Source organism: Tamandua tetradactyla, chromosome 24 (genome assembly GCF_023851605.1).
Source record: "Tamandua tetradactyla isolate mTamTet1 chromosome 24, mTamTet1.pri, whole genome shotgun sequence".
Taxonomy (NCBI): Eukaryota; Metazoa; Chordata; class Mammalia; order Pilosa; family Myrmecophagidae; genus Tamandua; species Tamandua tetradactyla.
The window spans coordinates 9,330,895-9,357,287 of NC_135350.1; the positions used below are offsets into that span (position 1 = coordinate 9,330,895).

A 26,393-nucleotide genomic window follows, 5' to 3' on the forward strand; every position below is an offset into this window, starting at 1 on the left:
TAAAAAAGAAGAAAGAGCAAAAATCAAGCAATTGACTGTCCACTTGGAAGAACTAGAGAAAGAACAGCAAATTAACCCCAAAGCAAGCACAAGGAAAGAAATAATGAAGATTAGAGCAGAAATAAATGAAATTGAGAACATGAAAACAATCAAGAAAATCAACAAAACTAGAAGTTGGTTCTATGAGAAAATCAATAAGATTGATGGTCCCTTAGCGAGGTTGACAAAAAGAAGAGAGAGGATGCAAATAAATCAAATCAGAAATGGAAGAGGAGACATAACCACTGACCTCACAGAAATAAAGGAAGTAATGAGAGGATACTATGAACAACTTTATACTAATAAACTCGACAATGTAGGTGAAATGGACAACTTCCTAGAAAGGCATGAACAACCAACATTGACTCGAGAAGAAATAGACAACTTCAACAAACCAATCACAAGGAAAGAAATTGAATCAATCATAAAGAAGCTCCCCAAAAAGAAAAGGCCAGGACCAGATGGCTTCACATGTGAATTCTACCAAACATTCAAGAAAGAATTAGTACCAATCTTGCTTAAACTCTTCAAAAATTTGAAGAGGAGGGAAAAGCTACCTGACTCATTTTACAAAGCCAACATCACCCTCATACCAAAGCCAGACAAAGATATTACAAGAAAAGAAAACTACAGACCTATCTCCCTTATGAATATAGATGCAAAAATCCTCAAAGCAATTGACTGAGCCCCCAATCTTGGGGTTTGTTCATACGAAATTTAACCCCACAAAGGATAGGCTAAGCCTACTTAAAATTAGGCCTAAGAGTCACTCCCAAGAGAACCTCTTTTGCTGCTCAGATGTGGCCTCTCTCTCTCAGCCAACATGACAAGCAAACTCACTGCCCTCCCCCTCTCCTTGTGGGACATGACTCCTAGGGGTGTGGACTTTCCTGGCAACATGGAACAGAAATCCTAGAATGAGCTGGGACTCAGCACCAAGGGTTTCAGAAAATTTTCTCAACCAAAAGGGGGAAGAGAGAAATGAGACAAAATGAAGCTTCAATGGCTGAGAGATTCCAAACAGTCAGGAAGTTATCCTGTAGGTTATTCTTATGCATTAAATAGATATCACCTTTTTAGTTAAGGCCTAACAGAGAGGCTGGAGGGAACTGCCTGAAAATGTAGAGTTGTGTTCCAGTAGCCTAGTTTCTTAAAAATGATTGTATAGAGATATAGCTTTCACAATGTGATTGTGTGATTGTGAAAACCTTGTGTGTGATGCTTCTTTTATCTACCTTATGGATAGATTAGTAAAATGTATTGATTAAAAATAAATAAATCATAGGGGGAACAAATGTTAAAATAAATTTATTAGATTGAAATACTAGTGATCTATGAAAGGGTAGGATAAGGAATATGGTATGTATGAATATTTTTCTGTTTTCTTTTTATTTCTTTTTCTGAATTGATGCAAATGTTCTAAGAAATGATCATGATGATGAATATACAGCTAAGTGGGGAAAAAAGAATGTTCATATTGTATGTCGATTGGTTTTATTAATAGAAATTTTAAAAAGATAAAAAAAGAATCTTTTCTTCTGTTGTGCCTTTACAAATCCACACCCACCCATTCCTTCCTTTGGATCTCTTCTCTCTCTGTCAAATGCAGCTCTAGCATAATCCTTCTAATACTCTATTGTCCTTATTTGTCTATAGGCACATCTTTCTCCATGGACTATAGGTTCTGTGATTTCTGGAACTGTATCGACATCATTTCATTTTATCCTATGCCTAACATTATTCCTGGCATGTAGTTGGGATTATTTATTGCTTGTTTATTGAATAAATGAATGAACAAATGATGCCTATGTATATTTAAGTTATATTTTGTATAACATCTTGTAGCAGTTCCTAGAAATGGTACCTTCTCCAGAATTCTCAAATCCTCTGAATGAAGAAACATTCCCAATTCTGTCAGGTCTCAGAAAAAGAACTTAACATATAAAAGGGACTTTTTAGGGAGGGAGTCCCTTAGTTTCTTTTACAGAACCAGATGTGGCAGCAAGATCCCCAGGCATGCCCATGCCATATCCATGAGAAGGCACTGCACCGATCAGAAAATGATAAACAGCCATGTGGTCAAAACCTGTCCCTGCTTGATAACTCTTCCCTCCCAGCACAGGTTTTCCTTTAAAATCACAAGCTCTCAGAAAGAGAGCTGGAGCCATTTTCTTTTCATTTTGCTGGCTCCCACCTGCCTGCTTTCTCCCTGCTTTCTCTCCTCAATAAACCGTTAAGCTTTGACTCACTGTCCCATGTGAAATCCTTACAACTCTATACCTAACAATTTCCTAATTCTATTTCCCCCTTTCCCAACTGTCCAAATATTCATAAGGAAGGAAGGATCAACAAATTCGCTAACTTATAATAGTTGTTCTTCTACCATTATGAGGCAAATATTTTTTAAGAAATGAAAATCAAGAACAAGACTAGCTTAGAGAGGGAAATTCTGAGGACGATGGTGGAGTAAGGAGCTCCAGGACTCAGTCCTTCCACCAAAACAACTATTAAATAGGCTGGAACTGTCTGAAACAATGATTTTGAAACTCCAGACGTCAGAAGCAACCAGGGAAGTGCAGAAAGAAGAGGCTGATGAATTATGGCAAATCATGCAGCTGCTTCCATCTCCTACACTTTCGGCTCCAGTCCCTGACTAACTGCTGGTGAGAGTAAGGGATGTAAAAATCCTCTTCCCCAAGAAGAGGGGCATGCACAGCTAATCGCTTATTATAGCTCTTGACTAGCAAATTTGGATGGCTGGGTTCCAGCTGAGGGTAGCTATTGTTTCAACCCTTTGAAGACAAAGGCAGCAGCAGCCACTGTTTCAACCCCAATCAGGACAAAAGAGAGAGAAGCCATTGTTTTAGCCCTGCTTGGACAGGGGTGGAAGTGGAGGAGATTTTTAAAGGGAGGGCTCCCTCAGGGCTTCAGGAGAAAGTTAAACTGGGTGGCTGTATTTGCTTAGCAGGCCAAAAAATCAGCTTTGGAGAGCTACTGAAGAAGTTTCTGGAACCCTTTCTGAGTCCCTCCATAGGGCACTTGGTGGGAACTGGTGCCCTCTTCCTGGGTCCCTGGCCCTGTTTTAGCTGTGATAGACTGAGTTGGGAGACCCCAATCCCAAAATTTTCCCTCCAAGCAATAGCAGCCTGAGACAATGAAAGGAGTATAAAAAACTATAAAGGAGGATGAGGATGGTCTGAGACAAAGGCCTGCATTCTGGCTTGATACCCAGGAGAAAGAGGTTTGTACCCTGGGAAATAGAAGGGAAAACCAAACACCTGTAAACAGAACTCCAAAGCAACTAACAAGTAACAGCCCAGGACAACACAGGTCCAGTAAGACAGGTAAATCCCTGCATAGGGAATTTATCTTGGATAAACCTTTCTGAAAGGAGGGCTGAAGCTCAAGAAAATCTCTGTCCCCTCACCAGCTGGTTACAAACAGGAAAACAGACATCCCAGGGAGTAAATACCAGAGGTAACATTTTAAATTTTAAGATGTACACTATGCCACAAAAGAGTAGAAGACAAAAAAAAAAAAAGAAACAAGAAAAGACGACCCATAAAAATAAAGAAAACACTAATGAAGGAAAACTTCCATGGAAGATGCAGAGTAGGGAGGTACAAGACTCACTTCTACAAAAACAGCGAGTGGATTGGGAGAAACTGTCTGAAACAACTGTTCTGGGGCTCCAGACTCCAGGAGAGCATTGTACAGCAACCAGGAAGAGCAGGACAAAGAGACCGGAACGCTCACTCCCTGGCAGCTGCTGGCACTCATCCCACACTCCTGAGGTGAGGGGCCTCAGATCTGGTGCCCGACTGGCTGCTGCAGATAGGCAGCGGTGTAGAAACCCTCCTCCCAAGAAATACGGGAGTGTGGCTTAGCACGGATCACGGTGTTGCTCGGCAAATTTAGATTGCTGGGTCCCAGCTCTGAACTGCTGTTTTAGCATGCCCCTGACGAGGACCGCCATGGCCACTGTTTAAACGCCAGCCCCACAGAGGTGAAGACAGTGGAGGTTCAAAGCATAAGACCTCCCTAGGGCTGTTGGGAAAAGTGTGCTGAAGAGAACCATCTTCTGGGCAAGGGTGCATGGGTGACTCAGTGGTAGAATGCTTGCTCACCATGCAGGAGACTTGGGTTCAATTCCTGGCCCATGCACCCCCCCAAAAAAACCAAACAGAACAAACCAATTTCTGGGTAGGCCAGGAAAGCATAGGTTTGGGAGTCTAAAAGGTTTTTTTATATCTTTCTTGGCCTCTCCCCAGGGCTCTTTGGAACTGGTCTGTGCCCCATACATGAGTCCCTGGCCCCACTTTCGCTGGGAAATCATCGACTTGGGAAAGTCCTCTCCAAGAGTGACCCTACTCCCAGAAATTACACTCCAGGTAAGCTAGGGCAACAAAAGAAGAGTAAAAAATAATAGAGGCAAAGAAAAAATAAACAGAACAGATCAAGATTCCCATAGAAGGAACAGAGGAAACAAGTCTTCTCCTGGGGGTAAAACAAATGCAAAAATAGTGTGATCTTAAAAAATTGTACCGCATACCCAGGGCAAGAATCAGATTATGAACAACTCAAAAAAATCTGATAGCTAAGCCCAGGCAAGTCTAAAGGACTATAATAGGTTGAAGCAAATGTCAATGAAGAGACTTAACATAAAGCCAATCAAAACTAAAACCCTAGACAAGAGAAAGAAATTAACTTTCAGAATAAACTCTTCAAGATAATCAGATGCCTACACATCAGGAAAAAAATTACAAGCCAAACCAAGAAACAGGAAGACATAGTTCAGTTGAAAGAACAAATTATAACTTCTGAGGAGATACAGAATTTGGAAGAACTAATCGAAGATGTTCAAACAAATTCCTAAATCAATTCAAGGAGATGAAGGAAAATATGGCTAAAAATATAAAGGATATTAAGAAGACACTGGGTGAACATAAAGAAATTTCTAAGAATGAAAAGAAATATAACTGAATTCATAAGAATGAAATGCACAATAGTAGAGTTTAAATGCACCTTAGAGAATACAACAGCAGATCTGTACAAACCGAAGAAACAATCAGTGAACTATAAGGCAGGACAATCAAAATCTCACAGACAGAAGAACAGGTAGAGAAAAGAATGTGAAAAAAAATGAGCAGGATATCAGGGAATTGAATGATGGCACAAAGCACACAAGCATATGCATCATGGATATCCCAGAGGATAAGACAAGGGAAAAGGAGCAGAAAGAACATTTGAGGAAATGAGGGGTAAAAATTGCACAACTTTTACAAAAGACATAAATATACTTGTCCAAGAGTGCAACCTACTGCAAACAATAAATCCTAATAGGTCTACTCTGAGACACATACAAATAAGAATGTGAATGGGGATAACTTCTCGAAGAATATCAACCACTTCCATCCCTCTATCCCATCTTATTGACACCCCTTTCCAACATGAAAAAGTTAAAAAGGACAGAGCCCAAATACCCCTAAAGATTGGAAGGAGGATCAAAATAGAAGAAGAAGTTATAACAGAGAATTTAGGACTTAACAAATGTCTATGACTGCTGAGTATTTCTTTTAGTCTCCAGTGTCTTGGAGTAGCTAGAAAGAAAAACCTAAAATCGTGGAACAGTAACCCATACCATACTCTGAAATCTGTTCTACAATTGCCGGTTACAATGTATTTTGAAATGTACTGCTTTTCTGTATAATGTTATATTTCACAATAAAAAAAAAAAAGAGAATGTCAGGTGCCAAAGACAAACTGAGAATCTTGAAAGGAGCAAGAGAAAATCAATTCATCACATACAGGGAAATTGCAATAAGATTAAGTGCTCATCTCTCATCAGAAACAATGGAGATGAAAAGGCAGTGATACGATGTGTTTAAAGTACTGAAAGAGAAAAACTGCCAGCCAAGAATTCTTTTTTTAAAAAAAATTTTATTCACACACCATACAATGCATCCAAAGTAGCTCAGTGGTTCTTGGTATAAACACAGAGTTGTGTATTCATCACCACAATCAATTCCAGGGCATTATCATTGCTACAAAAAGAAAAATCCCAAACCTCTAACATCCCTCTGTTATCGTCAATTCACATTGGTGTGGTGCATTTGTTACAATTGATGAAAGAATATCACAATACTACTGTTAACTATAATCCATAATTTGCATTAGTTGTTTTTTTCCATATAACACCCAATTATTAACACCTTAAAATAGCGATGTACTTTTGTTCTAGTTCATGGAAGAACATTCTTGTATTTGTACTATTAACCATAGTCATCAACAACATTCACTATGTTATGCATATTTTATTCATAGCTTTCCATCTAGTGAAATACATGACCCTAACTTTCAACCACAATCACAACCATATTCAGAATTTAACTACACTCACAATAATGTTCTACCATTACCTCTATCCATTTAGAAACATTTACAATCAACCTTATAAATACTACACAAATTAAGCATCAGCTCCCCGTTCTCTACCCTCACTCTCACTCCTGGTAACTCATACTCTCTATTTTAACTCCATGACCTTGTCCATTATAATTAATCCATATTAGGGAGACCGTACAATATTTGTCCTTAAGTGTCTGACTCATTTGCTCAACATAATGTCCTCACATGAATCAGGAATTTATTCCTTCTCACAACAGAATAATATTCTATCATATGTATACCACATTTTGTTTATCCATTTGTTGGTTGCTGGACACAAGTTGCTTCCATCTTCCACCCAAGAATTCTTTATCCAGCAAAACGTTACTTCAAAAATGAGGGAGAGGGTGGGCCATGGTGGCTCAGTGGCAGAGTTCTCGCCTGCCATGCCAGAGACCTGGGTTCAATGCCCGCTGCCTGTCCATGCAAAAAAAAAAAAAAAGAAGAAGGAGAAGTCACCCCCAGAGATCCTCTCTTCTTGCTCAGATGCGGTCTCTCTCGCTAAGCCAACTTGGCAGGTGAACTCACTCCCCTCCCTCCCATGTAAGGCATGAGTCCCCAGGGGAGAAAATCTCGCTGGCAATATAAGATCTGACTCCTGGGGATGAGTCAAGACCTGGCATCAAGGGAATGAGAAAGCCTTCTTGATCAAAAGGGGAAAGAAAGAAATGAGACAAAATAAAGTGTCAGTGGCTGAGAAGTTTCAAACAGAGCTGAGAGGTTATCCTGGAGGTTATTCTTATGCACTATATAGATATCCCTTTTCAGTTTATGATGTATTGGGGTGACTAGAGGGAAGTACCTCAAGCTGTCGAATTTTTAGCTTTGATTCTTCAAAAAGAATGTATAACTCTATAGCTTTTACAATGTGACTGTGGCAATTAGATTCAGTTGTCAACTTGGCCAGGTGAAGGCACCTAGTTCTGTTGCTGCGGACCTGAGCCAATGGTACGTGAACCTCATCTGCAGTCGGCTAAGAGGCATGCCTGCTGTAATGAATGATGTTTGACTTAATTGGCTGGTGCTTAAATGAGAGAGCACAATGTAGCACAGCCCAAGCAGCTCAGCATACCTCATCTCAGCACTTGCAGCTCAGCCCAGGCCTTTGGAGATGCAGAAAGAAATCATCCCAGGGAAAGTTGTCAGGACCCAGAGGCCTGGAGAGAAGGCCAGCAGAGATCACCCTGTGCCTTCCCGTGTAAGAAAGAACCTCAGTTGAAAGTTAGCTTCCTTTCCTCTGAAGAACTAATGGAACAAATCCACTTGTATTAAAAGCTAATCCATCTCTGGTGTGTTGCATTCTGGCAGCAAGCAAACTAGAACAGATTTTGATACCGGAGACTGAGGTGCTGCTGCAGTTTACAAATACCAGATATGCTGGAATGGTTTTTTGGATAGCTGAGGGGAAGAATTTGGAGGAACTGTGAAGAGAATGATGGAGAAGTCCTGGAGTGCTTGAAGAGACTGCTGGTGTAAATGGAACCACTGCCAATCTGGACAAAGGGGGACACAAAAGGAACAAATTGGAGTTTGCAGAGTGAGAACCATGGAAGCTTGGGTCTGAAGCCAAAAAACCTCGGCCCCAGGAGAGTGGATCCACCCACTCTCAGGAGAGGGTGAGTTTGCCCTGAGGGCAGAGGATGAGTCTCCCATCTCATTGCAGTGGAAAAGTTGTGCTGCCTCAGGCATTTGAGGAGGTACAGCATGCTCCTTGGGGACTGGGGAGAGCCTGGCTGCCACCATATGGAGGGGTTGAGCATGTGCCCAGGAAATGGCAGAGCCCAAGTATGGCCGCAATGCCTGAAGAGAGTGGAGCCAAGAAAAGGGTGGTCTCCTCAATGTTCCCCGAGGTTCCATTAGTTCTTCAGAGGAAAGGAAGCTAACTTTCAACTGAGGTTCTTTCTTACACGGGAAGGCACAGGGTGATCTCTGCTGGCCTTCTCTCCAGGCCTCTCGGTCCCAACTACTTTCCCTGGGGTGATTTCTTTCTGCATCTCCAAAAGCCTGGGCTGAGCTATGAGTACTGAGATGAGGAATGCTGAGCTGCTTGGGCTGTGCTACGTTGCGCTCTCTCATTTAAGCACCAGCCAATTAAGTCAAACATCATTCATTGCAGCAGGCACGCCTCCTAGCCGACTGCAGATGTAATCAGCAACAGATGAGGTTCACGTACCATTGGCTCATGTGCAACATGAGCCAATGCAACAGAACTAGGTGCCACTGCATAGGCCCTTGGAAAATGTGGGACTGCCACTTTCTAAAGCTGAAGGATAAATGACTTTCAGACTGAAATCCAATGGTGTTTGTCCTATAGATTTTCCTTCCAATTTCTCCCTATGGATCCTGTAACTGTCCCTCCTTTGCATATTGGCACTAGACAACTTGTTTGAGATTCACAGGTCCACAGCTAGAAGAGAATTTTTTGCGCTTCAATATTGTTCAAGGTGATGCATATAGTTGCCAAGTTGACAAGGGGTGGACATGTGGTAGTTAGATTCAGTTGTTAACATGGCCAGGTGAAGGCACCTAAGTTCTGTTGCTGTGGACATGAGCCAATGGTACGTGAATCTCATCTGTTGCTGATTACATCTTCAGTCAGCTAGGAGGTGTGCCTGCTGCAATGAATGATGTTTGACTTAATTGGCTGGTGCTTAAATGAGAGCCCACAACATAGCACAGCCCAAGCAGCTCAGCATACCTCATCTCAGCACTCGCAGCTCAGCCCAGGCCTTTGGAGATGCAGAAAGGAATCACCCTGGGGAAAGGTGTTGGAACTCAGAGGTCTGGAGAGAAGGCCAGCAGAGTTCACCCTGTGCCTTCACACATAAGAAAGAACCTCAGTTGAAAGTTAGCTGCCCTTCCTCTGAAGAACGAAATCAATTCCCTTTTATTAAAAGCCAATTGGTCTCTGGTGTGTTGCATTCCTGCAGCAAGCGAACTAGAACATTGCATGATTTTTGAAACCTTGTGTCTGATGCCCCTTTAATCCAGGGTATGGACAAATTAATTTAAAAATATGGATACAAAATAAATAAATAATAGAAGCAGGAGAAGGGTAAAATAAATTGGGTAGGTGGAAATACCAGTAGTCAATGAGAGGGAAGGGGAAAGAAAATGGGATGTATGAGTTGTTACCTTTTTATTACTTTTTCTGGAGTGATGCAAATGTTCTAAAACTGATCAAGATGAAGAATACACAACTATGTGATGATATTGTGATCCACTGATTTTATACCATGTATGGAGTATATGTGTGAAAATTTGTCAATAAAAATAATTTTTAAAAAAAGCTGTTGCAAGAGACAAAGAAGGACATAATATATTCATATAAGGGTCTATCCATCAAAAAGAAATATCAATCATAAATATGTATGCACCTAACCATGATGCCCCAAAATACATAAGACAAACACTAACAAAACTGAAGGCAGAAATAGACACCACTACAATAATAATTGGAGACTTCAATATTCCACTTTCATCAATAGATGGAAGATCAAAAAGGAAATAAAGAACTTAATATGATAAATAAACTAGACCTAATATATATATATATATACACACACACACACACAAAACCTTGCATCCCAAAACAACAGGATATGCATCATCTCAAGTATACATGGATTATTCTCCAGGAGAGACCACAGGTTGGGTCACAAAACAAGTTAATAATTTTAAAGGATTGAAATTAAACAAAGCATTGCCTTTGACCATAATGGAAAGAAGTTGGAAATCAATAACAGCCAGAGAACTGGAAAATCCACAAATATATTAAAATTAAATAACATTCAAACAATTAGTTGGCCAAAGAAGAAATTGCAAGGGAAATCAGTAAATATCTTGCAATGAACAAAAACAAGAAAACATTTCAAAATTTATGGGATGCAGTGAAGGTAATATACAGAGGAATGTATAGCCCTAAATACTTACATTAATAAAGAAAAAGCTAAAATCAAAGACCTTTGGGTGTATAGGTGGTTTGGTAGTAGAAGGTTCTCCTGCCTTGCAGGAGACCCAGGTTCAATTCCTGGTCCCATAAAAACAAACAAACAACAACAACAGCAAAAAAAAAAAAAAAAAAAAAAAAGACCTAATCAAATACTGAGAGGAACTACAAAAAGAACAGCAAACTAAACCCAAGGCAAGCAGAAGGAAAGAAATAAAAAGTTTAGAACAGAAATAAATGAAGTTGAGATTTAAAAAACAATAAATTGTTTTTTAAGACTTCTTGCCTGCCATGCCATGCCAGAGACCCAGGTTCGAGTCCCAGTGCCTGCCCATGCAAAAATAAAAAAGTAAATTAAAAAACAATACAGGACATTAACAAAACCAAAAATAGGTTCTTTAAGAAGATCAATACAATTGACAAACCCTTAGCTAGACTGACAAAGAAAAAAAGAGAGGAGCCACAAATAAGTAAAATCAGAAATGATATAAGGGATATTATTACTCACCCCACAAAGATAAAAAGAATCATAAGAGGATACTATGAACAACATTATGCCAACAAACTAGACAACCTAGATATGAAATGGACAAATTCCTAGAAACACATGAACAACCTACATTGGCCGTACAAAAGACCTCAACAAACCAATTATAAGTAAAGATATTGAATCAGTCATCAGAAACTGCCCCAAAAAGAAAAGCACAGGACAGTATGGCTTCACAGTTGAATTCTACCAATTATTCCAAGAAGACCAATCCTGCTCAAATCCTTCAAAAAAAATTGAAGAGGAGGGAACATGATTTAACTCAATTTATGAAGCCAACATCACCCTAATACCAAAGCCACATAAAAATACTACAAGAAAAGAAAATTACAGACCTATCTTTCTAATGAATATAGATGCAAAAATCCCCAAAATAATTATGCAGCATGATCAAGTGGGTTTTATCCCAAGTATGCAAAGGTAGTTCAACATAAGAAAATCAATTAATGTAATGACCCCATCAACAAATCAAAGGGGAAAAGCCATATGATCAACTCCACTGATGCAGAAAAGGCATTGGAAAAAATCCAGCATAATTTATTGATAAAAACAGAGAAAAGTAGGAATAGAAGGAAACTTCATGAGCATGATAAAGGCATATATGAAAAACCCATAGCTAACATTGTACTCAAAAGTGAAAAATTGAAAGCTTTCCCTCTATGATCTGGAAAAAGAAAAAGATGCCTACTTCACACTGTTCTTCAGCACTGTACTAGAAGTTGTTGCTAGAGCAATTAGACAAGAAAAATAAATAAAAGTCATCCAAATTGGAAAGGAAGAAGTAAAACTTTCACTATTTATAAATGACAGGATCTTATATATAGAAAGTCCTGTAAAATCTGTAATAAAACTACTAGAGCTAATACTGAATTCAACAAACTTCAGGGCACAAGATCAGTATGAAAAAATCAGCAATGTTTTGATACACTAGTAATGAACAATTCAGGAAGAAATCAAGAAAAAAAATTATTTACAAGCGCAACTAAAAGAATCAAATATCTAGGAATAAATCTAAGCAAAGTTGTAAAGGATGTGAACACAGAATTCTACAAACATTTCTAAAGGAAATCAGAGAAGACCTAAATAAAAGGAAGAACATTCTGTGTTCATAGATGGGAAGACTAAATATTGTTAAAATGACAATTCTACCCAAATTCATTTACAGATTTAATGCAATCCCAATAAAAATTCAAACATCTTACATTGGAGAAATGGAAAAGCCAATCATCAAATTTATATGGAAGGGTGAGGAGCCCCGAACAGCTAAATCTATCTTGAAAAAAAAGAAGGAAAAAAAAAAGTGGAGACTCATACTTCCCAATCTAAAATCTTATTATAAAGCCACACTAATCAAAACAGCATAATACTGGCACAAGGACAGAGATATATATTAATGGAATAGAATCAAGAGCTCAGAAACCAACCATCACATTTATGGCCAACTGGTTTTTGACAAGGTGCAAAGACTACTCAACTGAGAAAGAATAGTCTCTTCAACAAATGGTGCTAAGAAAGCTGTATCTCCATTGGCAAAAAAAAAAAAAAACTAAGGAGGATCCATACCTCACACTTACTACAAAAATCAAATCAATTTATAAGTTTCAGTGGCTCAGAGATTTCATACAGTGAAGAGGTTACCCTGGAAGTTATTCTTATGCATTAAATAGATATCCTTTTTTAATTTGTGGTGTTTTGGAGTGGCTAGAGGGAAGTACCTGAAAGCGTTGAACTGTATTCCAGTAGCCTTGATTTTTTAAGACAACTGTATAGCTATATAGCTTTTACAAGTGATTGTGTGAGAGTGAAAACCTTGTGGCTGATGCTTCCCTTATCCAGGGTATGGACACATGAGTAAAAAATAAGGACAATAAATAAATAATAGGGTGGGGGATAAGGGGTCAAAAAATTGGGTAGATTGAATACTAGTGGTCAATGAGAGGGAGGTTGTTCTTTGATTTTTTATTTCTTTTTCTGGAGTGTTGCAAATGTTCTAAAAATGGTCGTGGTGAAGAATATACAACCATGTGATGATATTATGAGCCATTGATCATACACTTTGAATGGACTGTATGTGTGTGAAGATATCTCAATAAAAATATTTTTTAAAAATATAGATAAGACGGTCATGACTAAAAAAAATCAATTAAAAATTTGACATAAATCAAAGATGTATATAGCAGAGAAGCATAGCCTACCTATAGGTATGCCAAAGAGTTACTTCTGGAGGACCTCTTTTGTTGTTCAGATGTGGCCTCACTCTCTCTAAGCCCAACTCTGCAAGTGAAATCATTGCCTCCCCTTATGTGGGACATGCCATCCAGGGTGAAAGTCCCCCGGCAGCATGGGAGATGACTCCCAGGGATGAGCCTGGCCCTGGCACCATGGGATCAACAATGCCATCCCGACCAAAGTGGGAAAATAAGTGTAACTAATAAGGTATTAGTGGCTGAAAGCATTCAAATAGAGTCAAGAGGCTACTCTGGAGATCGCTTTTGTGCAAGCTTCAGTTAGACATTACTACCTATCATAACTTGCCAAACCCCAACCAAAACCATTCCTGCCAATTCTAAAGAACACCTAGAGCAAAATATAAGATTCTACAAAGGTTCCATGTACTAGGGTAACTTTCCAGAACCTACAACATGCAGATGGGTCCCTGGACCAGATAAGTCCTGAAACCTAGAGGGCCCAGCCTCTCCAGAACATCAGCTAGTTCCATCTCTCTACCCCATATTATTGACAGCCCCTTCCAACACGAAAAAGTCAGAATGGCCATAGCCTAAATACCCCTAAACAGTGGGAGAAAGATCAAAGGTGATGATGGAGTTATACAGAGAAGGTAGAGTTTAACAAATATGATTGCTGAATCATAAAATTATTTCTTTTAGTGTCCAGTATCTTAGATCAGCTAGAAGTAAAAACCTAAAATTGTGTAATTGTAACCCATACCAAACTCTGAAATCTGTCTTATAACTAATGGTTGTCTTGTGCTTTGAAATTTATTGCTTTTTTTTTTTGTATATACATTATTTTTTAAAAAAAGGAAAAAGGAAATTGATTGTGCTGATAAATATATATATATTCCTTCTAGCCTCCAATGTTCTTGAGCAGCTAGAAGGGAAAACCTGAGATGATGGAATTGCAGCCCATGTCAAACTGGGATCAGTCTTGTAACTACTTGTTAGAGTGCTTTGAAAATTATTCCTTTTCTCTTTCTTTGCTTTGTATCTATATTATATTATACAATTTTTAAAAGTTTTTAAAAATTAATCAAAGACCTAAATATAAGAGCTAAAACTATCAAACTCCTAGCAGAAAATGTGGGGAAGCATCTTCAGGACCTTTTGGTTAGGCAGTGGTTTATTAAATTTTATACCTAAAGCACAGCAACAAAAGAAATAAAAAGATAAATGGGACCTCATCAAAATAAAAAACGTTTGTTCCTCCAAGGACTTTATCATGAAAGTAAAAAGACAACCAACACAATGGGAGAAAATATTTGGAAACCACATATCCAATAAAATATTAATATCTAACATATATAAAAAATACTTTAACACAAAAAGATAAACAGCCCAATTTAAATACGGGCAAAAGACTTGAACAGACAGCTCTCAAAAGAATATATAGAAATGCTAGAAAGCACATGAAAAGATTCTCAACACAATTGACCATCAGAGAAATACAAGTCAAAGCCACAAGGAGAAACCATTTCACACCCATTAAAACGACTGCAATTTAAGAAATTGAAAATAAGTGTTGGAGACAATGCAGAGAAACAGGAACATGTATGCATTGCTGGGTGACAGTGGAAAATGAGGCAGCCACTGTGAAAGACAGTTTGGCGGTTCCTTAGAAAAAAGCTAAGTATAGAATTACTATATGACCTGGCAATCCCACTACTAGGTATATAACCAAAAGAACTGAAGGCAGGTGCTCAAACAGATATTTGTTCATTGATGTTCATAGCACCATTATTCATGTGTCAAAGGGTAGAAGCAACTCAAGTGTCCATCAACTGATGAATGAATAAATAAAAGTATTTCAATTATAATGGAATATTATTCAGCTCAAAAAAAGGGGTTAGGAAATCCACCTCTCTAAATTTGTTCTGTCTTCATTAAAGTAAAGAACTGAGTAGATGTAGGTAAGACAAAATCTTCTTCTTTTGGGAAATCAAATTCCAGTATATATTAATAGAGTTTTGTTGGACTTTCCATCATCCCATCATATGTTTAATGTTGTTGTGTGCAATTGATTCAAATTTCCCATTACACACATCAGAGACAAATCAGAGTCATTATAAATTAACTTATTTTATTTTCCAAGAAGAGAGATCCACAGAATGCCTTTAAATATTACATGCACCCAAATGTTTTCTTTTAAAATCAATGAACCAAGACAACAATCTGTCTTTTCTCCAAATGTCTGCTTAATTTCTTCGGTGCTTTCTGATTGAGGCCATGTGTTATCTTGAGGTAATTTTTTCTGTCAGTTTTCCATTCCAATACTCTCACCAAAGAAAAGAATCTTATTATATACCAGGGAAGCATTTTACATAAGATATATCAAATATCTATTCATTTATAGAGATTCCAAATTAGGAAACATGGGGAATTTTGTTGGTATTGTTTCTCCTCAAAAGATTCACATCTTGGCTCTGAAATTTAACTTCAAATCTGTTAGATAATTCATGCTCTTTTAAATTTCTCTATTGATCAATAGACAAATTTATTGATGATTCACCACGTATTTAGTCTAGGCCAGACATGTCAGGGCCTACGTAAGTATAAGAAATCCTCCCTCTCTTAAGAAAGTTAGTTGAGAGATAAAACCAAGCCATTAACAATTTGAGAACAACCAAATCTTCATTGTATGATTTTAGTTACAGTAACAGAGATGTAGACCAGTGCTACAAGGGAAAAATGGAAGCTGAATTGGAAATCGAGGAATATGAATGGGCTAGCTAAGAATATGAATATAATAGACTGATTTTCAGGCAGAGATATGTCAACTGGGGTAAAAAATAGACTGGTTTTCAGACAGAGATACGTCATGTAGGAATGAGCATGGTGTGTTCCAAAGTATCATCTTTTCTAAATGCAATATTCATGCTGGAGAGTGTTGTGAAATATTATACACTCCCCCACTTTGGAGGACATGATTCCCAGGAGTGTAAATCTCCCTGGAAATATATGACATGACTCCTGGGGATGAGTCTGGCCCTGGCAATGTGGGAGCGAGAAAGCCTGACCCAAGAGAGGAAAGAGAAATAAAGCTTCAGTTGATGAGAGATTTCAAATAGAGTTGAGAGGTTATTCTGGAATGGAATAAGTGGAATGGAATAAGAACAGATGATAAAGCTGGAAAAGTAAGTGAAACAGAGAGGGAGAGAGACAGAACTTGAATATGAGTATGACTACAGAACTGAGTGGGCTTATGCAACTTTTAGTATAGGGTGCAAGGAAAAGAAAAAGGAATAATTTTAAGATTTCAAACTTGGATAACACAAAGACAAATAATGTCATTAAAAGATATAGGGAATTAATAGGAATTTGCTTGGGGGTATGAGGTTAATACTGAGCTTGATTTGGCCACTTACATACACAACCTGCATCTAGTGCCAAATGCCCTCTATAAAAATAGCAGATTATGTTGTCAACTCTGAATGACTAAATCTAGCAATTTATCTCACATGTCGCTTTTTTGGGACAGTGCCCCACTTTAACTTTGGCCTCCATACAGATGCCCCTGTAAATCCTTTACACGGCTCAGTAAACACGGACTGTGCAACAACATTCTACCCCATTGATGCCAAAACAAAACACTCCAGGAGAAATGAAATTTTGCAGATTGTTTCACAGTCCAGCAGTTGCTATTTCATGTTCAGAATCAGAAGACTGCTCCTATCTATTATAAAACGGCATAAGCACATCCATCAAACTCTTGTTCAATTCCTTATGGAGAGGATGAGTCAGAGCCAAGGAAACTGGTTGACCTTTATTTCTCTACTTTAAATCCATTTCAGTTCAATTTAATTCAATTCAATCTAACAGACATTTATTTCATGTCTATTGTTTGCCAGGCATGAAGTATACAAAAATGAGTGAGTCTAGACTCCTACCTTTAAAGAGCTCAAAATCTAGCAAGTGAAACAATATATATAAATAAAAATAATAATAAATAAGTTATATTAGTATCATTATAATATGCTGGAAAAAAAACACAGGTTGTGGTAGTTAGATTCAGTTGTCAACTTGGCCAGGTGAAATTGCCTAGATCATTGCTGTGGACATGAGCCAATGGTATGTGACCCTCATCTGTTGCTGATTACATCTGCAGCCATATAGGAGGCATGCCTGCTGCAATGAATGATGTTTGATTTAATTGGCTGGTGCTTAAATGAAAGTGCTTAACATAGCACAGCCCAAGCAGCTCAGCATACCTCATTTCAGCACTCACAGCTCAGCCCACGCCTTTGGAGATACAGAAAGGAATCACTCCAGCGACAGTTGTTGGAATCCAGAGGCCTGGAGAGAAGGCCAGCAGAGACCATCCTGTGCCTTCCCACATAAGAAAGAACCTCAGTTAAACGTTAGCTGCCTTTCCTCTGAAGAACTATATGTTAACTAAACACATTCCCTTTTATTGAAAGCCAATCTATCTCTGGTGGATTCTGGCAGCTAGCAAACTAGAACACAGGTTAAGAGACTTTTACCTCTTCCTGGAGGAATCACAAAATTACAGAATAGAGGTGATATTCACAAAGGAGAGGAAAGGAACGGACCCTTACTGGTGTACTATGGCCTGGACACTTTGGGTAGTTTCTCTTATTAAATTCCCATTTTTCAGATGAGAAAATTAAGGCTCAGAGAGCTGAGCTCTTAAAATAGTTCTGCCTATCTCCAAAGCCTGCTCTTTCAGTTGCATAATGGTGTACCCAATGAACAATGAGGAGTTACCATTTGTGACTGGAGAAACAGGAACAAATGCAGAACGAGTGCCTACCATGTTTGAGAGAAGTGATTAATGCAACGTAACTACAGCTAGGACAATGATGGGATTGGCTAAAGATATTTGGGAAAGTTAGCTGGGGCCAGTTTGTGAAGGGCCTTCTAATTCCTGATACATAATCTGAATTAAAATTCTATACCACTTTTCATGAAGAAGGTGCTGAAAGCAAAGAAGGAAGCCCCTGCCCTTCCCAAAATCTAAGCCAAAGCAAAAACTTTGAAAGTCAAGAAAGGCAGGACCGAAAGGCATCCACAGCCATAAAAAAAAAAAAAAAATGAAGACCCGCACTTCACCCACATTCTGCCAGCTCAAAATGCTGGGTCTCAGAAGGCAACTCAAATATCCTTGGAACAGCACCCCCAGGAGAAAAAAGCTTGACCACTATGCCATCATCAAGTCCCCCGACCACTGAATTAGACATGAAGAAGATTGAGGATACCAACACACTTGCATTCATTGTGGATGTCAAGGCCAACAAACATCAGATCAGACAGGCTGTGAAGAAGTTTGCTGACACTGACACAGCCAAGGTCAGCACTCTGATCAGGTCTCACAGAGAGAAGAAGGCATATGTTCAACTGGCTCCTGACTATGACACTTTGGATGTTGCCAACAAAATTGGGATCATCTAAACTGAGTCCAGCTGGCAAATTCTAAATATGAGCTTTTTGAACATAAAAAAAAAAAAAATCCTATAGCAATTTTCTTCTTGAAGATGATTTTATAATTATATATCTTTTACAACATGATCATGTGATTGTAAAATCCTTGTGTATGATGCTCCTTTTATCCAAGGTATGGACAGATAAAGAAAAACAAATAAGGATAAAAAAATAAATAATGGGGGGATGAAAGGTAAAAAATTGGGTAGATTGAAATACTAATGCTCAATGAAAGGGAGAGGTAAGGGGTACGGAATGTATGAATTTTTTTCTGTTTCTTTTTCTTTCTTTTTCTGGAGTGATGCAAATGTTCTAAAAATGGTGAAGAATATACAACTATGTGATGATATTGTGAACTCTTGATTGTAAGCCATTTATGGACTGTATGTTTTTTATTTCCCAACAAAAATATTTTTTTAAAGAAAGGTAGTTTTATATATTTAAATAGCTTTAGAGTTTAGGAGGTTCTTTGCATTTATAAAAAAACCTATAATTGTGAGCCATCGATTGCATACCATTTGTATGTTAAGAATGTTTGTATGTTGTTTTATCAATAAATTTTTAAAAAAAAAATCCTATAGCAAACTATGCTTTAATGAGTCCCAGAAGCCCATGGCAATTTCAATTAAGCAATGCCCATGAGAAATTTTGTATTCACATACTTTTTTTTATATTGGGGAGTATTTTAGTTTTATTTTGTTTTGTTTTATATTTTATTGAGATATCATTATATTCTATACAGTCCATCCAAAATATGCAAACAATAGCTCACAGTATCATCACATAGTTGTATATCATCAAGATTATTTTTAGAAAATTTACACCACTCTAGAAAAAGAAATATAAAGAAAAAAGAAAAAAACTCATACATGCCATACTCCTTGCCCCTCCCTCTCATGACCACTAGTATTGCAATCTACCCCATTTTTTCTTAACCCATCTCTCCCCCATTATTTATTTATATGTTGTCCTTATTTTTTATAAGGACCCATCTACCCATAGCCTGGATAAAGGAAGCATTAGCTACAAGCTTTTCATAATCACATGGTCATATTATAAAAGCTATATGGTTACACAATCATCTTCAAGAATCAAGACTACTGGAATACAGTTCAACGGTTTCAAGTACTTCCCTCTAGCCACTCCAATATACCATAAACCAAAAAGGGATATCTACATAATGCATAAGAATAGACTCCAAGATAACCTCTCAATTCTGTTTGAAATCTCTCAGCCACTGAAAATTTACTTTGTCTCATTTTTCTCTTCCCTCATTTGGTCAAGAAGTCTTTCTCAAACACATGATGCTGGGTTCTGGTTCATCCTTGGTAAATCATGTCCCATATTGCCAGGAAATATACACCACTGGGAGTCATGTCCCTCGTAGGGGGAGAGCAATGAGTTCACCTTCTGAATAGATACATAGAGAGAGGCCATATCTGAGCAACAAAAGAGGTTCTCTGTGGGTGACACTTAGGCATAATTACAAGTATGTTTAACTTCTCCTTTGCAAGAACAAGTTTCATAGGGATGATCCCTAAGATCAAGAGTTCAGTGTACTGAATTGGTTTCCCCACTGCTTGTGAGAATATTAGAAATTCCCCAGATAGAGAATTTTAATATTTCCTCCTTTCTCCCCAGTTCCCCAAGGAGATTTTGCAAGTACTTTTTTATTTTCTGCCCAAACTGCTCTGGGATATATTGGGGCATCACACTAAACTTTCAAACCAAAGGATCTCAGTCCATATTTAAGACTCCATGTAATTATGGTGTTCAAATAAACTGACCATATAAGTTAATTAGATAATGTACTACCCAAAATATAAACTTTGCACCAAATCAACATCTCTTCCTTTGGTGTCACACAGAAGCTGAAGTTTTAAAATATGGACCATGTCATCCTTTACATTTTAGTCTGGTTTATCTTAGTTCTATACAGATCAGCTTCATTCGTATCTCCAGTCGAAGTCTGATCACTTTTCCAACATTTTTAGCAGTTGCCGTATGGGGTAATGCTAACTTTCACAATGACAGAGCTCTAATTCTGAGTCTCAGGTGTCACACAAATACCCAAAATTCCAGGGAATTAACAGGTTATACACAAATAGCTCAGCATTTCAGAATTTAGAAATAACAGAATTCCAGAATAGATGTGGCTGCTGCAAGAGGCTACAATCTAGGAAACTTTATGATAGGCCACAACCCAATAACCCATGCTCTCAACTTCAATTCTCCAAGTTGTATAATATAGTTCATACATATGAGTGGGGCATATTATCTGTCTTTTTGTTTCAGACATTACATTCAACACACTGCCCTCAAGGTTCATTCACCTAGTGACCTGCCTCACAACATCATTCCTTTTTTTCAGCTGCTCAGTATACCATTGTACATTTACACCAGAGTTCCCTCTTGCATTCCTCAGTCAATGTACCCTTAGGCCACCTCCATCCATCAGTTGAAAATTGCAACCACTGCCACCATAAACACCAGTGTGAAAATGTCCACTCATGCCCCCACTCTCAATTCCTCCAAGTATATATCTAGCAACAGGGTTGCATGATCATATGGCAACCCCACCCCAGCCTCCTGTGGGACAACCACACCACCCTCCAGAGGGGCTGCACCATTCTGCTTCCTTACCAACAGAATAGGTACATCTTTTTCTCCACACTTTCTCCAGCACTTGTATTCTCGGTTCATTTTTAAGCATTTTATTCACACATCATACAATCCAACCTAAGTAAAAACTATGGTTCACAGTGGGTTGCATTTTTTTTTTTTTGGTGCAATTTATTTTAGGGGAAAAAAGAGCTCCATATCTTCAAAGAATATTATAGAAAACCTGTGGTAGGAAGTGCAGAGACAGTGTTAAGAATGGGAAACATATCATCATATGTATTTTAGAAAGATAAATATGGTGGCTCGGTAGAAGACAAGTGTCTAAGGAAAAGACTCATGGCAGAAGAATAGTTAGTGGGCTTCTCAAATGATACAAGATAGAAATTTTTAGAAAGACAGAATCAGCGGTGACAGGAAGGGTTGAAGAATTAATGTATATAGAACTTGGTGTCAGATTTGCTGAGGGAATGTATTTGCTTGTAAAAACCTACTGGAATGCAATATACAAGAAAGAGAATGGCTTTTTAAAAGGGGGAATTTATTGAATTGCAAGTTTACCATTCCAAGGCCACAAAAATGTCCAAATTAAGGCATCCAGGGAAAGACACCTTAGCTCAAGAAGGCTGATGATATTCAGGATTTTTCTATCAGCTGAAAAGGCACAGGGTGATATCTGCTAGCTATTTCTCCAGGCTTCTTCAATGGCTTCCCCAGGCTCTGTCCATTCTCTTGGCTCTGTCAGTTCTGGTGGCCCTGGTGGCTCTGGTGGCTCTCAAGCTTTTTCCAAAATGGTTCCCTCTTAAAAGGGTCTAGTAAACAACCCCACCTTGAATGGGTGGAGACACATCTCCATGGAAATACTAAAAAAGATCCTACCCAGTAATACTGAATGAAATTTAAAGGACAGCTTTCCTGGGGTAGATAATAGCTTCAAACCAGCACAGGGAGTAAGATATATAAAGAGAAATCAAGAATGACTGAGGAGGAAGGGCAAGATGGTAGCAAACCAAGGTGTGGAATTTAGTTCATCCTCCAGAGCAGCTGGCAAATAGCCAGGAACTGTAAGGAACAACTGCTGGGAGGATATCAGAATCATACACAAATTGTACATCAGTCTGGAATGGGTGGAATGGCTGAAATTCCACACAAAAGTGTAAGTCTTCCAAGTCATGGAGACAGGCATCCCTTCCCCACGGTCATGGCAGGATGGTCCCATGGTCCCCCAAGGGGAAAATAAAGAGATTTTACTAGTAGCAGGGGCTCAACCAAAGTCCAATTTCAGAATTAATTCACAAATTTTAATGGTTGAATACAGGTACCAAGCACAGATAAACCTGGAGTAAGCATTAAAGGAACCAGGAGTTTTCACCCTGGCAGAGAGAGGGCAAGGTTGATGAAAAAAAAAACAGAGGCTTTTTGAGTTGAACAGTACAAAATACTGAAAAAGGTCTGGACCCCAAGGAAAGGTAGCACATAGAACCTAGGACACATAGAGGCACAGCTAACTCCAGTTCTTGATTAGGAAACTGGGGGAACAGGGGTCCAGCTCTGAAAAGACTTTTTTTTCTTAACAGCTCATTAGATAAAACTGCAAGCACTCTCAGGCTCCAGCATTGCCCTGGGCAAGAGCAGAATTAAGGTATGTCTGAGAGACAAAGTAACTAGTCAAGTGAATGGGGCTAATTCCCTAAAGGGTATAGCTTCCCCCAAAGGGGGCAAGACCCACCTCAAGAGCAGCCCTCATTCGAGGAATTCAGGCATCAGGGACTGGAAAATGGAACAACTTAAGGCCACTTCTACTTCAGTCTCTGTCTCACCCATACCACTGGCAGGGAGAGGCTGCTGAAATTAAAGGAAACACAACACAACACTGGTGGGAACCGTCAGGCAGGCAAGTGCCACATGCTGGTCAAGCTAGACTCTAGAGGCTTCATAGGAAAGTTTGACAACTTGTTGGGTCTCACCCTCAGGGAAACTTGATACTGGCTACTCTAGCCTCCTGAGAAGTGGGCCTGTCTGGTATAGGAAAATCTGACTAAGATTATATATGAGGAGATCTCCCTCAAAAAAAAAAGGTTCCACATAGGAAGGGCAAGAAACAGAAAAACAAGAGCTGAAAAATTCTGATCAGTTAAACAGAACCTATGCTAGAAGTCTAGAATAAACTGAACTGAATAGCAAAGAAAAGATAGAGAACAAAGTCATAAAACAAGAAAACCCTAGGTAAAAGAGTGAAATGGACCTCCAAAATAAACTACTTAAGGAAATCATTGCCTAGATGCCAGCAAAGAATAGCAAGTCATACTAGGAAAATCGAAGATATGGCCCAGTCAACAGAACAAACAAACATTTCAAATGAGATACAGGAGTTGAAACAACTAATTCAGGATGATTGAACAGACATGCAAAATCTCATCAAAAATCAAATCAATAGATGAGGAAAGATATGGCAAAAGAGGTGAAGGATATAAAGAAGACATTGCATGAAGAAAAAGAACTTGAAAGTTTGAAAAAGCAAATCACAAAATTTATGGGAATGAAAGGCATACTAGAAGAAATGTAAAAAAAAAATTGCTTTTTTGTATATATGTTATTTTTCACAAAAAAATTCAATTGTGATGATAAAAAAATATTTATTTCTTCTAGCCTCCAATGTTCTTGAGCAGCTAGAAGGAAAAATCTAAGATGATGGTATGGTAGCCCATGACAAACTCTGGAATCAGTCCTGTAACTACTTGTTGAAGAGTGCTTTGAAAACTATTGCTTTTTCTTTCCTTTCTTTGTATACATTATATTAATACAATAAAAAGTTTTTGAAAAATTACAGATCCAAGCAGTACATTTCACCCCGAACAAAACACAGCCAAATAGGCCTACTCCAAGACAATTACTTATCAGATTGGGAAATATCAAAGACAAAGAGAGAATTTTGAAAGCAGCAGGATAAAAGCAATTCATCACATACAAGGGAAGCTCAGTAAGATCTGTGGATTTCTCAGCAGAAGCCACGGAGGTGAGAAGGCACTGGTATGATATATTTAACATTCTTAAAGGGAAAAACTTGCAACCAAGAATTCTTTACCCAGTAAAAGTGTCTCTCAAAAACAAGGAGATATTTTGAACCACTGATTGTACACAATGTATAGAATGTATCTGTGAAGATCTCTCAACAAAAAAAGGAGAAAAATGATTAATGTATCTTAAAAAAACACAAGGGGGAAAATAAAATATTTTCAGACAGACAGTCTCTGAGAGAATTTGTGACCAAGAGAACAGCTTTACAAAAAAAAGGGGCAGATAAGAAAAAAGAGGACAGAGATGTCTGGAGAAGATTGTAGAAATGATGACTATTGGTAAAGGTAAAAAGAGAAAAATATTAGATATGATATATAAAATCTAAAAGACAAAAGGATAGAAGAAAGTACTGCCTTTACAGTAACAACATTAAATGTTACTGAATTAAACTCCCCAATCAAAGACATAGACTGGCAGAATCGATTAAAAAACAGGATCCATGTATGTGCTGTCTACAGGTGACTCATTTTAGACTAAAGGACAAAAAAATATTGAAAGTGAAAGACTGGAAAAAGAGGTTTCATGCAAACAACAACCAGAAAAGAGGAGGGATAGCTATACTATTATCCAACAAATTAGACTTCAAATGTAAAACAATTAAAAGAGCAAAGAAGGACACTATGTATTAATAAAATGAACAATTCAACAAGAAGATATAACAATCACAAATATTTACACATTGAGCCAGAGCACTCCAAAATACATGAGGGAAACGCTGACAGCACAGTAGGGAGAGTAGACACCTCTACCATAATAGTTGGAGACCTCAATTCCCCATTGTCATCAATGGATAGAACATGTTGACAAAGGATCAATACAGAAATAGAGATTTTTAATAACATGAAAAATGAACTGGACTTAACAGACATTTATAGAACATTACACCCCACAAAAGCAGGATGTACCTTTGTCTCAAGTGCTCATGGATCATTCTCAAGGATAGACCATATGCTGGGTCACAAAGCAAGTTTCAATAAATTTAAAAATATTAAAATCATAGAAAACACTTTATTGGATCATAAAGGAATGAAGCTGGAACTCAATAACAGGCAGAGGGCCAGAAAATTCACAAATATATGGAGGCTAAACAACAAACTCTTAAACAAACAGTGGGTCAAGGAAGAAATTACAAGAGAAATCAGTAAATATTTCAAGGCAAATGAAAATTAAAACACAACATATCAAAATTTATGAGATGCAGCAAAGGCAGTGCTAAGAGGGAAATTTATTGCCTTAAATGCCTATATCAAAAAGGAAGAGTAAGCAAAAATCGAGGAATTAACTGTTCACTTCAAAGAACTAGAGAAAGAACAGCAAACTAACCCCAGAGTAAGCAAACAGAAAGAAATAACGAAGACTGGAGCAGAAGTGAATGAAATTGAGGACATGAAAACAACTTAGAAAATCAACTAAATCAGAAGTTGGTTCTATGAGAAAATCAGTAAAATTGATGGACCCTTAGCTAGGCTGACAAAAAAAAAAGAGAGAGAGAGAGATGATGCAAATAAATAAAATCAGAAATGGAGGAGGAGACATAACCACTGACCCCACAGAAATAAAGGAAGTAATGTGACGATACTATGAGCAACTTTATGCTAACAAACTAGACAAGGTAGATGAAATGGACAACTTCCTAGAAAGGCATGAACAAACAACATTGTCTCGAGAAGAAAGAGACAACCTCAACAAACCAATCACAAGTAAAGAGATTGTATCAGTCATCAAGAAGTTCCCCCAAAAAAGGAAAGTCCAGGACCAGATGGCTTCACATGTGAATTCTACCAAGCACTCAAGAAAGAATTAGTACCAGTCCTGCTCAAATGCTTCAAAAAAATTGAAGAGGAAGGAAAGCTACCCAGTTTATTCCATGAAGCTAGCATCACCTTAATACGAAAGCCAGACAAAGAGACTACAAGAAAAGAAAACTACAGACCAATTTTTTTAATGAATATAGATGCAAAATTCCTCAACAAAATTCTTGCAAATCGAATCCAGCAGCACATTAAAAGAATTACACACATAACCAAGAGGGATTTAT

General features: G+C 38.1%; 1 protein-coding gene and 1 pseudogene across 2 annotated transcripts in view; one reads left to right on the plus strand and one right to left on the minus strand.

Annotated features, from left to right (window-relative positions):
- The window catches only part of ANK2 (ankyrin 2), a 767,321-nt gene that overhangs the window by 557,795 nt on the left and 183,133 nt on the right, over positions 1-26,393 (minus strand). The gene's annotated exons all lie outside the window — the stretch shown is intronic.
- On the plus strand, positions 18,144-18,628 carry LOC143668431 (large ribosomal subunit protein uL23 pseudogene; annotated as a pseudogene).